General features: G+C 37.7%; 1 protein-coding gene across 4 annotated transcripts in view; it reads left to right on the forward strand.

The window, feature by feature from the left end:
* PHACTR3 (phosphatase and actin regulator 3) overlaps positions 1-17,291 on the forward strand; it is a 163,970-nt gene that overhangs the window by 50,499 nt on the left and 96,180 nt on the right. Inside the window, exon 1 of one of the 4 annotated variants that reach the window (XM_029070015.2) lies at positions 7,988-8,064. The exons of the other annotated variants lie outside the window; for them this stretch is intronic. The gene's annotated coding sequence lies outside the window, so the exon portion shown is untranslated. Of the gene's footprint in view, positions 1-7,987; positions 8,065-17,291 lie in introns of those variants that run through there. 4 annotated transcript variants of the gene reach the window in all.

Consider the following 17,291-nt stretch of genomic DNA (forward strand, 5'->3'; position numbering starts at 1 on the left):
ATTCCTAAACTCAAAATGTTCTTGTGTTGTTGAAAACATATTACTCAGAAATTTATTGTGAGAATAACCATTGAGGTCATTATCTTTCTTTAAAAGTGAAATATTCTTCTATTAAATACACTGTAAGTTCCTTGTAGTCAGGGAATGTGCTTACTAACTCTCTTGTATGCTCCCAAGTGCTTAGTTCAGTGCTCTGCACATAGTAAGCACCCAGCAAATGCCATTGATTGTAAATTTTGAAGATAATTTTGTTTTTGGCAATAACACTGTAAAGCAGTTACAAATGTTGTAGTTGGAGAATTTAGTTTTCTCCTAGAGAGAGAATGTCTTTTCATGAGGTTGGTAGAGTTGAACTCGGGTGTTGCAGATATTTTTTGTCATATTTTCTCCTACTGGCCAAGTTTCAAAGCATTTCCTTAGATCTATGGTCAATGCATAGGTTAACAAGATAAGAACCAATCTCTATCCAATAACTGATTCCATTTGTTTCTCAAGGTCAGACCATGCCTTTCCATTAAAATCCTTGTCTTACATTATTCCTATCATATAATGAGCCAGATTCTCTCAGTGTTTGCAATACTCACTTAGAGACAGTCAATCATTTTGAGAATCACAAATACCTTTTTTAGTGCTTCTCACCATAGGAGCCCATTGAAACAGCAATGTGGTAAATGGTAAATGGGGGTTTCCAAAATTCCCTAAAGTAATCCTCAGTAACTAATGCCCTTAGAGATTGTGGTGAATTTTCCTTTCCATTAATAGCAGAGTTGCCTTGGATTTAAAAAAATTTTCTTCAGGAAAATTACCCTGTTACTTTCCTTATAAACTCCCACTTGATCCTTCTGTTCACTCTACAGCTTTGCAGCTTGTGAATTTCTGCCGATCTGTTTAAATTTAGAGATGGGTGATTCATTTTGAGCAGAGATGATGCTCAGTTAAGATGAGTTATCAGCAGAACAATAGATCAGTGGTTAGATGGACTACAGGGTTGCAGGTGTTTAAGGATTGATGTTAGGAAGAAGTTTTTCAGGCTACTCTTGGATTAATAGTAACATTATTATATGTCATCCTAAAATATTAAGGGTTCCAAAATTAATAGTACCCTTTGGGGTTTGATTTGAAACTTCAAGTTCTTTATGTGGCCATTGAACTTTTTTCTCCAGGTTTGGGTGATTTTCACAAAAGACGAAAATCAAGAAGCACTTGCTAGTCATGTCCTAGACAATTTGGTTAATTAATTTATAAAGATAGAAGCATTTTAGTTATTTTTCACTGAATCACTTATTTCATTCCTTCTGAGTGCAGAGGACTGTGCTTGGTATCCATGAACCCTTCACATTAAGTTACTTGTAGTCTAAAACTAGATTTCTAGATTTTAAAAATCTGTTGAGAAGCAGCGTGACCTAGTGGATAGAAAGCAGGCCTGGAAGTAAGAGGGACCTAGGGTTCTTACCCTGAAACCGCTACTTGTCTGCTCTAATAATAATGGTATTAGTTAAACACTTACTATGTGCCAAGCATTGTTCTGAAATAGATACAAGGTAATCAGGTTGTCACACATGGGACTCACAGTCTTAATCCCCATTTTACAGATGAGGTAATAAGGCACAGAGAAGTTAAGTGGCTTGCCCAAGGTCACACATCAGACAAATGGCAGACCTGGAATTAGAACCCATGTCCTCTGACTTCCAAGCCGTTGCTCTTTCTTATAAGCCATGTTGCTGCTGCTCTGTGACCTTTGGCAAGTCACTTAACTTCTCATTGCCTCAGTTATCTTATTTGTAAAATAGATTAATTGTGTGAGCCCCATGTGGGACATGGTCTGTGTCCAACCTGATTAGCTTGAATCTACCCCAGCACTTAGTACAGTGCCTGGCACATGGTAAGCACTAAACAAATACAATTTTTTTAAAAAAAAATTCCAGTATTTGCTAAGTAGGTTATTAAAAGATGGCCAGGTGGAAGATGACCCATAACATGACACCTAAATTTTCACACCCGAAAAGAAATTATCATAAAAATGACACTTTCTGGCATGTTAAATTGAATTTATTGGAATTTCTGTAGCTTTATAGAGAAGGTCAAATTCACTCATAGCAGTGATAACTGAAAAATCTTTTGGAGCTGAAATTCACAGTGTATTCCCATCTGCTCCCACAAGTGTTGTTTTTTAACTGAGAGAAAAGATTTTTGGATATCCTTTTGGTAGCCATGTGGCTGAAAGAGGGTGCAGTGGAGAAAACAAGATGAGGCATTTAGGAATAGAATCAATTTCAAGAAAGACTTCCTTTCACCTCTATTTAGACTGACCTCAGCGAGTCTCACCTATCATGAAGATACTTGAAGCCAAGGGTGGCATAATTCTATGTTTCTTTGTCTCTGCCTATTTTGATGTTTTCTTACCTTCATGAACAGTCTTTGGACTCGATTTATTTTATTGTGTGGTAATTAAATCCACTTTTCATTCAGACACAATTCCTCTTTGTCAATTTCTAGACAATATCAATAAAAAAAAATTTTTACTAAGGTTTCTCTTGTCCCAAAGACTTTTCCTCTCCTAAGCTATTTCAGGTGATTCCATCTTCCACTATAGTCCCTGGAATATCTTGGCAGCATGATAATAGAGGTGATGAGATTTTTTTTTTTTAACTCTAGGCATGCCCGATGAAAACCGAAGTTATGTTTTTCCTGTAGACAAGAAGATTCCACTCCAGAATGTCTAGAAAATAGATATGCCATCATCTTACATGAAATACATTTTGACAGTAAATGCCACTATTGTTTAATGTTTATTGAAGTAATTCAAAGGATATTACAATATTATAAATAATGTGATTATGTCCTTGAAGAAATCTGCAATTGCAGATCTGTAATAATAATAATAATGTTGGTATTTAAGTGCTTACTATGTGCCGAGCGCTGTTCTAAGCACTGGGGTGGATACAGGGTAATCAGATTGTCCCACGTGAGGCTCGCAGTCTTAATCCCCATTTTACAGATGAGGTAACTGAGGCACCAAGAAGTCAAGTGACTTGCCCAAAGTCACACAGCTGATAGTGGTGGAGCGGAGGTTAGAACCCAAGACCTCTGACTCCTAAGCCTGTGCTCTTTACACTCAGCCACGCTGCAATCTGATCCTCAGTCTCATCTCTCTTGCTGTCGATCTCTTGGCCACACCCGGCTTTTGGCCTGGAATAAATCCCTCTTCATAACCAACAGACAGTCACTCTCCCTACCTTCAAAGCCTGATTGAAGGCACATCTCCTCCAAGAGGACTTCCCTAAGCCCTCATTTCCTCTTCTCCTACTCCCTTCTGCATTACCCTCACACTTGGATTTGTTCCCTTTATTCACTCCTCTCTCAGCCCCACAGCACTTATAAACATTTCTGTTATTTATTTACATTGATGTCTATCTCCCCAACTAGACTGTAAGCTCACTGGAGACAGGAAACATGTCTACCAACTCTATTATATTGTACACTCCCAAGTGCTTAGTACAGTGTTCTAGATACAGTAAGCAATCAATAAATATGATTGATAGAAGTAGCTGGTGGTGGCTTTCCAACTTAGTGAATGAAGACTCTGTCTAATTTAGGTTGAACTGCCTCTTTTTTCTTTTAAAAGGAACGTGCAACAACTAACTCCCATCTCTGTGCACTTTTACATTCCTTTCTCCACTGGGATTCCTTTCCCCATTGGAATCTTCTCTTTAAATATAAATTCATATGCTTTATTGAAAATTGATGCAAGGTTTTATAACCTCAAGATTTTAGCTGGTGATTGAGAAACTATAACTACTTACCTTTTTTGTCATTTTGCCATGATGCACTGATTAAGTTTGATGGGTTGTCATTGGACAGTGATTTTCCTGAGTGAAATGCAATTAATTAAATGTGCACCATCCTTTTTAAATTGTTGCCTCCCTCAGTGCTGTAAAAATATGACAATCTGTGAGCAGAGCTTCCTCCAGATCCATTTCAGGTCAGAGAGTGTTCGGTCAGAAGATGGGAACCGCTTGGGAGTGTGAATCTCATAAGTGACCAAGCAATACAAATTGGATACCTGGGGTGAGCGTATCACGGGGTGGTGATAAATCAGCATAAGGCTGCACAGCTGAGTGGATATAGTTAATAAATGTTCACAGAATAATGGGTGTGTATTCCTCGTCTTCCTTTAGTCCATGGGTGAACTGCAATCGAAGGTAAGTAAAAGGTCCTTAAACTAGGTGACCAGAAATCCCCTTTTATATTCATTCATTCAATCAATCATATTTATTGAGCGCTTACTGTGTGCAGAGCACTGTACTCAGCACTTGCGAATTGTACACTCCAAGTGCTTTTTACGGTGCTCTGCACATAGTAAGCGCTCAATAAATTCTATTGAATGAATGAATACAATTCAGCTACAGGTAGAGACAATCCCAGCCCAACAACAGGCTCATAGTTATACAGGACTCTTTCCTGCCACCTCCATTTCTGTGACAAAATTATTACTCAGAACTACTAATAGGGGGTTACTATCTCTGATAACATATTTCTGATTTCACCCCAAACTTCTATTTATAATTGGAGGCTCAGTTTTGACATGGTCCAGTGGCTGTCTTCACCTACTTTTGCTACCCTGTCCAAGCAAAATTACTGGGACTAGGTGACAGCAGCTGCAGAAAGAGGCAGCAAACATAAGATGATGGCAATGAGGAAGGTCAGCGTTGGACAGCTTGACTCCAACCAAAGTCCTGGGAAAAGATGGTAGAGGAGCACCAAAGGGAAGAACAGTTATATTGCTGGCATTATTCATCTTAAGATAGTTCTGATACTAGACAAATTGGTCATTGTTTCAAAGTTGGTTCAACTTTCCTAAAGCCAATAGTGGACCTAAAAATGGTATATCTAACAGTCTGTATCTACATATAGGTTAATGGGTGTCTTCTTGGTGTCCTTTGACTCAAAGAAGACACCTCTGATGATGAAATTCAGCTAGGAGTGCATGTGTCATTGAAAAGGCCAATGTGAGATCCAAAGTTCTGCCACATTATATGCACAAAAGTTTGACATTCATGTTTTGTTTAATGTTGATAGCACCTTTCACTGTTTTCTCTTATGCCTCCTTATCTCTTGTTCCTTGTGAAGCTTGGATCAAAAAGAGCCACTCTTTTCTTGATGGCAGAACAACAGGCTGCTCTGTCCTCCGTAATTGATTGGAAAGCATATAAGATGTTAAGTCTGATGTAGAATATTTTAAAAAAAATTTACCTGGAGTTGATAGCTTAAATCATCTGGCTGATTTTCAGAAAGAATGAGTGTATAATGAGATGAATACAGGGCAAGAAGAGCACCTTGCAGAGATGGGAAGCCGATTGAGAAGAAACAAGAAGAGAAGTCAGAGAAATCAGAAAAATACGTATCAGTGAAACCAGAGAGAATGTCTAGGAGAAAGGACTAGTCAATAGAGACACAAGGAGCTGAGAGCTCAGGGAGGATCACCATTCATTCATTCAATAGTATTTATTGAGCGCTTACTATGTGCAGAGCACTGTACTAAGCGCTTGGGATGAACAAGTCGGCAACAGATAGACACAGTCCCTGCCGTTTGACGGGCTTACAGTCTAATCGGGGGAGATGGACAGACAAGAACAATGGCAATAAATCACCACAGAACTGAGCCCTTTAGCCATAAAGGACTTGATGAACCTTCATGAGTGAGGTCTCAGTTCAATGAAAGAAGTGAATTCCAGATTGTAGGTAGCTGACAAGATTGTTGATGGAAAGTGAAGATTGGCTAGCTAGAATTCTAAAATTTGATAACACTATTCAGTAAAAAAGTCTACTTTATTATCACTTGCCTTCATTATACTTAGGGCCAAAGTGACACAAGTATTGCTATAAAAGCTTATGCTTTGTTATGTAAACTCAGTGTGCTCTTCCTATTTTGTTTCCTTTGCCAAAACAGGCTCAGAAATACAGTTCAAGTCATGTTGTATTAAAATAGCTTTGTGTGTGCACAAAAATCGTGCAAGAACCCAGAACATTTCGCAGGGGCAATACTGGGAGTTGGAGAGTCTGGTGTGGCAGTATCAACCCCACCAACTGGCCTGGGTGCCTGCATAGTTTCTGTGGGGCGGAGGGTGGAATTGGGCCAGGAAGATATGTAGGGATGAAAATAGGACGAGAAGCAGCATGGCTCAGTGGAAAGAGCCCGGGCTTTGGAGTCAGAGGTCATGGGTTCGAATCCCAGATCGGCCACTTGTCAGCTGTGTGACTTTGGGCAAGTCACTTAACTTCTCTGTGCCTCAGTTACCTCATCTGTAAAATGGGGATTAAGACTGTGAGCCCCATGTGGGACAACCTGATTCCCCTGTGTCTACCCCAGCGCTTAGAACGGTGCTCGGCACATAGTAAGCGCTTAACAAATACCAACATTATTATTATTATTATTATTATTGTAGGACACCAACAACAGCAACTATCACCTTCAGATCAACAGAAAAGATGGCTGTTGCTGCAACTGCTGGTGTCCAATTTTCATTACATACATTTGAATACTCATCTAACAGTGCTGGGGGAAAACCTTATACAAGTCATATTTGTTTTTTTTTAAGGTATCTGATGTGTCCTATTCTTACTGTACAATCTACCTTAAAATCCAACATGTGTCATTGCATCTTTGTGCAAAAAGTTCAGATCAATCAATCAATAACATATACTGAGGAGCAGAAAACAAGTGTCTAGGCCATTTAATATTGAATTTCCCCAGTAAAGGTGGAAAAAGTATGCCATTTTGACCATTCTGGTAAACCTAGTTTATTTTGTGAAATAATATTTCATAATTAGGGTGAAGGAAAAAAAGAAACCCAGATAATGCAATTCTTCCCTGCTCCCAGCCCAAATTACTCTCCTCTTTTCAATCAGACCATAACATTTTGAAAGGGCCAATTACTTCATGAACACATAGCCCTAAGTGTGCAATTCTCTCCTAAGCAACAAATTTAACATGAAGTTGCTTATTAGCAGAGACAGAGTCTTTTGTCTGACAGGATGTGAACAAACCGTGGGGAGCTAAAGCAGCTGATGGAATTAGGTTTCTGGAGAGAACCATGAAAGTTGATTAATGAATATAAAATGTTAAAAAAAAAAAGATTAACGGTAGGGGTTCTATTCCGTGGCCAAGCCACTTATTGTTTTGGTTGAACTCTTCATATTAAGACGAAAGGACCCTGCCTTTTTTTGGCTTAAAGGACAGAAATTCAAATTTTTAGAACAATGAGAGTCATTTTTAGCTGGGCATCTTCTCAACAGTCTCCCACATTTTCACTTAGTGGTTTCAAAGCAGGGCTAACCACTTCTAAAGCCCAAATAATGACATCCTAGCCTGTGCAGTTGTTGAGACACTGTATTCTTTTCAGCACCCCATTTGCTCTAATGCTATAGCAGCTGCTTTTAAAATAGAAGTAGTGCCAAGTCCTCCAGTGAAACCTTTGAAAATGTCATAAGGGAGGATAAAGCTTGGATTACTTGCAGAGTTTTATCATGATGGAAAGAAACCATCAGATATAAGCACTTTAGAAAATAAGGTGGATAGCCCAGGTATTTGCCTTTGCAGTTAACCAGGAACCCTTTCAGGCACGGCTGCAGTGGTTTGCTAACAGTACTGTAAAGCAGGTTGCCCTCGGAGAAAGGAAAGGAGCCAGGAGTTCTGAGTGGAAAATGAATGTCGGCTAGAGAGGACTTGACTGAAGAACCTAAATAAGCTAAAATGCAGTATGTCTACTAGGTTTGTTTTTTCTCCTCAACTGGTTACATTGGACTTTTCCCCCCCTTTTCTTTCCTGAAACATCTAGATTTTAAAGTGTGGACAGAAAATAGTGCTTTAGTCTTTTCTGATAAAGGGAAGCAGGTGGTGTGCAATGTTTGAGACATTTCAGCCTGCTCTAAAAGCTGCATGGGCTTGTAACAACTGCATGCGGTAAAGCTGGTTTGGGATTAAGAAGGGATCCAGGTGCTCATCAGAAAGGATGGAGTTTTTATGCTTAAAATAAGGATGGCCAGTCATCATCTGTACATAAAGTAAGTAGGCTTGGATGGGCTTTGGGGAAGTAGAGTGGATTTGCTTTTTCCATTTTTCTGTTGTTGGTTGTTTTTTTTTTGTGAAAGGTAAAAGGAAGATAAATTTCCAGTAATTTACCGAGAAAGCTGAAAAGACATGGATCATTTTTTCCTTGAATCAAACCATTGGCATGGCTTGAAAAAGAAGCAGTTTTCAGAAGTAATGTGATCTAGAGTGTGTGAAGAGAGATGTTTACCCTCTGCCATTTATTGGTGTTAGTTTTTTGGTATCAGTGCACCAATTATAAATGTTTGAGGCAAAAGGTTAATTGGAAGCTATGTTTCTTGAATTGGAGATTGAAGTAGCTGTTATAGTGATTTTTAATTTAAATGTAAATCTTCTTTCTAGATTTCTTCAATGCTAAAATAAAAGTTCTGCTTTGATAAAAATTGCTTGTAATAGTATATCAAGGAAATAGGCCAGTATTTACTCTTCTATGGGATTTATAGAAAATAGCAATAATAAAGTGGCAATGAGAAGTTCTGCCTTCATCTAATCTCATTAAAAATATCTGCCAGTATATTCTGTATGTAAATTCAGGGTGTTAACATTAGCATTTTTAAAAAAATGGTTTCATTTGTGAAAAATGAAAGGAATATAGATTTCAAACAATTGACAGTATTGCATTTTGAAAACAAGTCACTAATGACCTATGTATTCTATGGTTCTGTTTGCCAAATACAAAGTTCTGTGACCTGAATGATCAAAAACAAAATTATATGGTCCTAAAAATCTTTCAGACTCATGTTATTACATTAATGTTTATTTCCCAAAAGATACTTCCATCAAAGGAATGAGTTCTTTTGCAGTTTTGCGAAAATTCTTTGCTTGTATAGCAGTGAAATATCACTTAATCATGCAAGATTTTGCCAAATCACAAATGTAAAAATAAAACTGAAAAACATTCAAACTAATCAATTGGCATACAGTTCACGTAGAGAGGTTTGCTTTTCTGCTGCCAGCATAATATGTGTTGCAAAGAGCAAAATCTCCTTCAAAATGAAATGCACAAGAAAGGACAAACAAAAACTGAAGAAGTTGGGCTAAATATATTGATTTTCAACCTCACAATATTTAGTTGAAATTGAAATCCACATTTATTGAACATTGAATTCTATGACCTAAGTTTGAAAGGTTTTAGGTTAGAAAATTTAGGATATTTGCTTGATAGCATATTCAGCTAGGAACTGGAGTCCATTTTTTCCTTTTTTGCTCCTAGGTTTTTGAATTTTAGTAAATCAGTGTTACAAATGCATACTGTGTGTGATTTGTTTATGCTATGTGTCTTGAAAATATTGTGCTCTTCAATTTCAGTTTTTAGATTTCTAAGGACAGAATATCCTTCCCTATATGTCATAATCACATAATTATAAATATTATAGAATATCATTCAAGTGTCACTTAGAACATAAATCCATTTAAAGTATCATTGCAGCCCCAATCTGTGGAGAATTTTATGCAGATTGTAAATGCTTGTAAGCCATGGGATGTTATCCTACTTTGTATATAATTCAGCTATGACACTATTAACTTCTTGGCTTAGATATAATGATGTTGATTATAATGACAGTATGATCAGTTTTTATTTTGGCACACCTGCCATAAATAATCACCAATATTTATTGAACACAAACTGAGTGCCGAGTACTCTGCATCTAAAATGTGCTGCATGAAAATCATGGTATTTCTGGTGCCTGTTAGTTCCCTGCTTCACATATTAGACTGTAAGCCCGTCACTGAGCAGGGATTGTCTCTATCTGTTGCCGAATTGTACATTCCAAGCACTTAGTACAGTGCTCTGCACATAGTAAGCGCTCAATAAATACTGTTGAATGAATGAATATCTTTTTGAATATTGATCACAAAGAAAAGGGAGAGAGCAGTTAGCTCAGGAAAGAAGGCAGGGAAATATTTTGATTAGAGGACCTTATGTTAGAGAGCATTAGGGTTTTGGTAGACCAAATGTAGCCTCTAGGGTTTAAAAGTGTAATCAAGATGACACCATCTACTACTTGAGGATTTGAATGTGGTTCTTTTGGGATTTTGGCAAGGGTGAGTCCGTTAAAGGACCCAAGAATTACCGTAACTCCTTCTCTAATGTTTATATCGTCTGTCACTTTCCCAGCTAATTTTATGACTCAGTCTTATTTTTGGAGCTCAAGATTTCATTGTTATTTCCACATCCCTCTAAGGGCAGTTTTTGCTGTGACTGGACATGGTCAGATATTGCCTCTCTGAGTTATATAACAATGCAAGCCTAAATTTCTGTTTTTCAGAATTGACTTAAAATATTTGGAGAAACATTGTCATGGCCCTCGTGACTACATACTGTGAGAGGGGTGTTACCGGGACAAGATGTGACTTTAGACAAGGTCAGGGCCTTAAAGCCATTGCACGATGATCATCATGATTATGGCATTTATTAAATGCTTACCAAGTGCTAAGAACTTAGATGGATCACTCAGAATATGAAATATGGGCTGATATAGATAGGTTCAGTGCTAGAAAATGTTTTTGAAAGGTATTAACCTAGAGAACTGGTGACAGCCCATCACTTGGAGAAAACTTAAAACTAAATGAGACCGGGATGAGTCAACATGCTGTAGAGATTGGTCCTAGGTTGGCAGAGGGTTTGGCCCAATGACTTAATAGGGATTTAGTCTCTAATTTTCTTTTTTCTGTGGAATTGAGATCCTAGAATTCAGATCCAATGCAAACTCCTTTGAAGCAGATATTTGCATTTTGTGTGGGTAGAAGTAGCTAAATTTGTTTTCCCAACCCTCTCTAAATATACCCATCATCTACATGGTGTTTTTAAATATAGGCTTTAGAGGCTGGATCATATGCAGGGTGCATACTCACATTTTTTTTGTTGGATAATTATCCATACTGCTAAGAGATACTGAAGACACAGGGACTGCAGCTCGGTTTGGAGTTACTCTTGTGAGACCCCCCTCTATAGTTTGGTTACAATTAAGTAAGTATAGTAAAACACAGTTATTCAGGGTGCACAGACCCCAAATTAGTTGGTGAGACTTGTTGAGATCAAAACTTGGGGATCTCAAAGTGGGATGATTAGGTCATAAAGGGTCATAGCCAGAGAGCAGAGAAAAGTGGAAAGGAAGAGGGAGAGAAAAAAGAGAGAAAATAAAGAGATTAAAAAAGAAGAGTGGGGTGAGGGAAAAGGAAGATGGAACTCTCTCTCTTTTTCTCTTTCATCACCCCTACTTAACATTGATCTTTTGGTGCTGTCTTCCACTGCAGTTAGCTGGCCTTCACATCTGCTCTTCATGGTTTGCAGCTGAGCATCAGTACTCAACGATGATGGGGGCAGTAGGGATCAATGGATGGGATAGTGGGTGATGAGGAATCAGCAGTAATTTTGGCTTTATCACCACAAAAAACTGAAAACACCCAGAAAGTCTCATTCAGAGCCCCCAGACCAGTTCAGTGGTGTTTGGGACATTGGTGGTGGTAGCATCAGTGGTGATTGTCTTCTTCATCGCCAAAGAGAGTCTTTTCAACTGCAGCATCAGCAGCTGCATGGGCTCCATAGAGGCAGGTATATTTTGGTTTGCATTTTCCACAGTTTGCATTTTCCACAGTCAAAAGCAGCATCCTTGGTGAATTCCAGCTGGATTCTCTAAGGAAGCAGCATGCCAAGTGGATAGAGCAGAGGCCTGGGAGTCAGAACAACCCGGATTTTAATCCTGGCTCCACCACTTGTCTGCTGTGTGATCTTGGGCAAGTCTCTGTGCCTGTTACTTCAACTGTAAAATGATGATTAAGACTGTGTGCCCCAGGGACACTGACTGTAACCAAACTGATTAGCTTACTACTACTCAGTGCTTATAATACAGGGCATGCCAAATAGTAAATGTTTAACAAATATCATAAAAACAAGCAACAACTACAAAAACCAGGACAGAAATTCCCTCCCATGCCATCCATACCACTGACCCCTAAATGGGGCTGCCCTACTCAGAGAGAAGCTTCTTATGATCTAAGCTTGCAGTATCTAGTGTTCTTAAATGTTTTATATAGGTTTATACAAATAGGACTGCAGTTTATAAAAAGTACATTTACTGGAGGGCCACATGGACCATAAAAAAGCCTATTTGAGTTTTTGTACTTATGGAATGAGGACATAAAAGGAAGAACTGCTAATAAATCACTATAATCAGAAGAACTTAATGAATGCTAATAGGCTACTTGGCCTTGTCTAGATGTTATGTGGTTTATATAATTTGGGTCAAGTGTAATCCTTACCCTCAAGAAGTTTATCACATTAGCAGTAGGCTAATCCCAAAGGCTATTCTTTCTACCAGTAGGTTTATTCACAGTGAACTTCATTTGGCCATTTTTAATTCTGACTGTCCTTTTATTTTTCCCAGAAATTGACTTTGGCTCTTGCAGAGTGCATCTTTATTTTAATTGACTGTTTAACTGATCTTTAGGGTTGTAATTCAAAGAATCTCTCTTGTAATACCCATGAAGGAAATGAATTAGTTGCTTATTACTTATTGCTTATTTTGAGGTTTTCAGGAAACCCTTAGTTCCATAAAACATTTTGGTCAACAAGATCTGGTTCAGAACTGATTTTTTAAATAAACTTCTAAACGTTTAAATATTTTTCTCCCTTAAGTTACATTGCAAGTAGTCATCCGGTTAAGTCACTAACTTAAATGTTAAGTGAAAAAGTTAAAGAAATCCATTAGGTCATATCTAAGTTAACTGCCCTTATTTTTTTTTTGTTTCCATGTTTGGAGTAGAACAGCCTAATGAATCTTTGAATAAAGGGGCATAAAAGTAAATGATGCCTTTCACTTCATCTCTTGCCCTACTTTTTTATTTCTTTGAGAGGTCAAGGTTTGTGATGTGACTTTTATTTCTTTAAATATTAATTCTGAATTTCTAATTTCCTTGAGAACATGGTACTAGAAACACTAGGACCATTGCTGTTATTGTTTTCATGCTTCCAGGTTTTGAGGTGAGGTTAAGAGTTTTTCTCTACCCTCTTTGTCTTTTATTCCAAAAAAACTGTGTATTTGACTAACCATGAAACTACATCAGTTGTCCTAAAACTGGGCATTGAGTAAATGGACACCAAACATCAAATGGACACCCCTAAGTTCGGTGGGTGATGACATCATGTTGAATTGTACTATTGGAATGGTACTTACTGCATTTTGATTACAAAGCTTACTGGCTACAGTTGTTTATTTTTGTAACAGGAGAAAAAAAGTAGGACATGGGCAAATTTAGGTTTGGTTTTTAGGTTTCCAGGAAGCTCCTTCCTCCTGATGAGTAATGACGTAATTCGGTGGTTGTGAAGATGGGCAGAGGCATAGGAGGCAGCAGTAAAGCTCTGACCGTGCAGTCTCAGAAGTTTTCTCCAACTGATTAGTCCTTTTTCCTGCTGCCCCCACCATTCAACCATCACGGATCTAGCCCTGTCCTGCTGGAGTGGGTTAGCAGTAGGAGAAGCTGCAGCCATATCTTGCAAACATTTAGAACTTAGTAAAGAACACTTCCCCTAAAATAAGCACTGAACATTTAAATGGAAATGATAATATCTAGTACACACTAAAAATTCTTGATCATCCTATGGCTACACATAACTAAGGGTTTTAAATATGAGGTCATTTATTCTCACAACACAGCCTTCTTAAAGCACTTCCTCGATGGGACGGTTTCCAATTGGAGAAATGACTATGAATTGCAAGCTATCATTACAACGTTCAATTTGAATGAGTTACCGTAATCTTTTAATGAAATTTTATTTCCTCATTCATTCAGTAGTATTTATGGAGTACCTACTGCGCACAGTACTTTAATAGGCCTTTAAGAGAAAAAGAACAAAAGTAAAAGACATGGACCCGCTATTTATCTCAGGAACAGGATTCTGTGGAGAACGAGGTAGTATCTTCATTATTTGTATCCATCATCGCTTTATGGTGATGCATTTCCATGCCTCATGCAAATCCTGAGTTTTAAAACATAATATTTTGTGGTCTACAACTAGGAATGCATTTTTTCCCCTAGCTGTTTCAGATATTTCTTTTCCAACAAGAATTCTAAGACCCCATTTTCCAGAATAGCTGGAAGAATCATGCTTGAGGCATCAAAGGAAACGGACTTGTCAGAGGATCAGCTGTAAGAGGATGTTTCATACTATTTATCTAAGGCCTAAAGGGTTCTGAGAACAATGGAAACAGTGCATGACTAAGTGGGCAAATATGAGATCGTCAAACAGATGTTCTCAGTTGCACTCATTAGAATTTGAGACAGGACCCCTTCAGTTACTTTTCTTTTCCAGTTCCAAAACCCACTTGAGGAAATTATTGACACTTCATTCTGCTACACTGCTAAGTAGCTATGGCTTCAAAAGTCTTCAATTGCAGGAAAGTAGATATCGCTAATCCTTTAGCATAGGGAAGATCCAGGAATATGCCCTGACAAAGTCTTTACTTCATCCACAATTTGAAAATCATATTGAAACCATATGTGATTTGGAGTGACTTTGAGAAAAGATTCTTTTGTTTCAGTAAAAACAGCTGCAATACTTTTCTATGCTATAACTTACAGTTGTTCTATTTTGTACCTTGTAAATCCCATTGGAAAATCTGTAATATGGGTGCTTGATATTATTTTTTCCTTTTGGTGGTAAGTATTTATTGAGCACCATCTGAGTGCAATGCTAAGCTCTTACTAATAATTGGTAATTATATTTGCTAAGCACTTCACGGTTTGCTAGGCAATGAGGTAGATAGACCAGACACAGTCTACGGGGGAGGGGAAAAGATGTGTTTTATCCCCATTGTACAAATATGGAAATTGAGACAGAAAAGTTAAGTGACTTGCTCAAGGTCACAGAGCACATAAGCCATTTGAGAAAGCACCACAGAAGCATAAGATCCATTATCTGCTAACAAAGAGCTTGCATTCTAATGGGTGGATAAATATTAAATATTCTTATGATCTTATTTTCTTACAATTTTATACCAAAGACATATATCTTACTCTAATGCACAGAGAGCAAGCTTAAACTTCTTTGATATAAAATTGGTAAAACTTTACCTGGTTTTGAAATTGTCAGCATTTTATGATCCATGTAATAGTCACATCATGAAAATTTGGACCAAAATTAATTCTAATAGTATTTTCATTGCTTAAAAATCCAATACATTAATTGTATTGTAGATGAGACATAATAGTTACCAACAAAATGTAGTTTTAAAATGACAGTATTAAGCTAATTAGTGGACTTAAATCCTTGTGTAAATTGACAGCCATTCTTAGATCTATTTTCTTGTAGTTTTAAGAAGGTGGTTGCAGGGATATTTGTACTATATTTTTATTATTGAACAGAGAGAATGGCAACATTTTGGGCTTGCAAAATACTGTGCAAACTTAAATTACAGATTTTAAGATCAGTAACCCCTCCCCCCCATAATAGCTAGAGTAGTTATTAGTCATTTTTCCTCTTAGCCACTAGGCTCTAAGTGGTTCTCACCCAAATGACAGAGCACCAGAATAGGTGGACTACTGAGCAAGGAATTATCTCTCAAGGACGCTCACACTCCATAAAGAGTCTTACTGTCATCATCTAGGATGATCTAAGATGATACTGGCATCATCTAAGAACCAAAGACCAGCTGTACTATTATTTATTACAATGTTTTATTCTAAAATATCTAAACTTCTAAAATTAGGTTAGCAATGTCACCTAGTGGAAAGAGAGTGGGCCTGGAATATAAAGGATCTGGTTCTAATCTGGGTCCATCACTTACCTGCTTTGTGACCTTGGGAAAGTCCCTTATCTTCTTTGTGCCTCAGTTTTCTCATCTAAAAATTGGAATTCAATGCCTGTTCTCTCTTTTACTTAGATTATGACCCTCATGTGGGATCTGATTATCTTGTATCTATGCCAACACTTGGTAAAGTACTTGGTGCTAAATGTTAACAAATACTATTATTATTATTTCATTAGAACCAGCTAAATGAAGGCATTTTTTGGTGCCTTCCTCTTAATTTTTCTCCCTTTCTGCTATCTCAAACTTTAAAATATTTTGTCTTTTTGTGATATTTCCATTTTCTTCCTAGAACAAAGTCTTTTTTTCAGTGTTAAATTATCTACAAGTATGAAACGTTTGAAAGTATTCTCATGAGAACATTTAGTTATTTGAATCACTCGTCAGTGACTCACACACTTATTTTAAGTCTGCAGGATAAAGCAGCCCTCTGTAAGGTCACTTAGATTTTCAGATTCAGTATTAATATCATAGCCTCATTCTCACAGCCCATTCTTACTCTCTTGTACAGAGGAAATTTCTTTCATTTAACAGGGCCAGCCATTAATATAATTTTCTTTAGCGTTGCATCATGAGAAAAAAGAACTTTCACCGCAATTTTGGGAAAGAAAAGCACAAGTAGATCTTTACCCAACTGAGGCTTTTAGTGGCTTTCTGTAGGCACAGAACTGAGGGGGCAGAACAGTAAGTACTAGGGGCTTGAGAAAGGAGTTGTTTGGCTAGCATTTTCTTATTTAAGGTGGCCAGTAGTCTGTATAGAGTAGGTGCTCATTAAATACTATTGCTCTGATTGATTACTAAATATTGTTCTTTACATATCCCTATACTTGATTGCTTCCCTTACCTGTGATTTACTGGGCTGTTTGGTCTTCGAGGGCAGGGGTCATTTCTGATAATTACTGTACTCTTTTAAATGCTTTTAAAGTATTTTGTATTGTGGTGCATGTCCCTTCGTGGCACCCTACCATAGATAAAGGTTTCAGGAAGAGTTACCTCATATTTAATTTCCCCCAACAATTAGGCATGTTTACCAGTGCCCATACCTAAGCCATGCCATCTAAGCATTTTCTTCATTGTATCTCTTAAGATTTCCTTCTGTATTCTGTGTTTTCAGTTCTACAACTAGACTGTAAGGTCCTTGTGAGCAAGGATCATGTCTATCAATTCTGTTGTACTGTACTCTCCCAAGTGCTTAGTACAGTGCTTTGCACATAGTATGTGTTCAATAGGAGAAGCAGCAGGCCTAGTGGATGGAGCAAGGACCTGGGAGTCTGAAGAACCTGGGTTCTAATCCTGGCTCTGCCACTTGTCTGCTGTGTGACCTTGGGCAAGTCACTTAACTTCTCTGTGACACAGTTACCTCATCTGTTAAA

Source organism: Ornithorhynchus anatinus, chromosome 8 (genome assembly GCF_004115215.2).
Source record: "Ornithorhynchus anatinus isolate Pmale09 chromosome 8, mOrnAna1.pri.v4, whole genome shotgun sequence".
NCBI lineage: Eukaryota > Metazoa > Chordata > Mammalia > Monotremata > Ornithorhynchidae > Ornithorhynchus > Ornithorhynchus anatinus.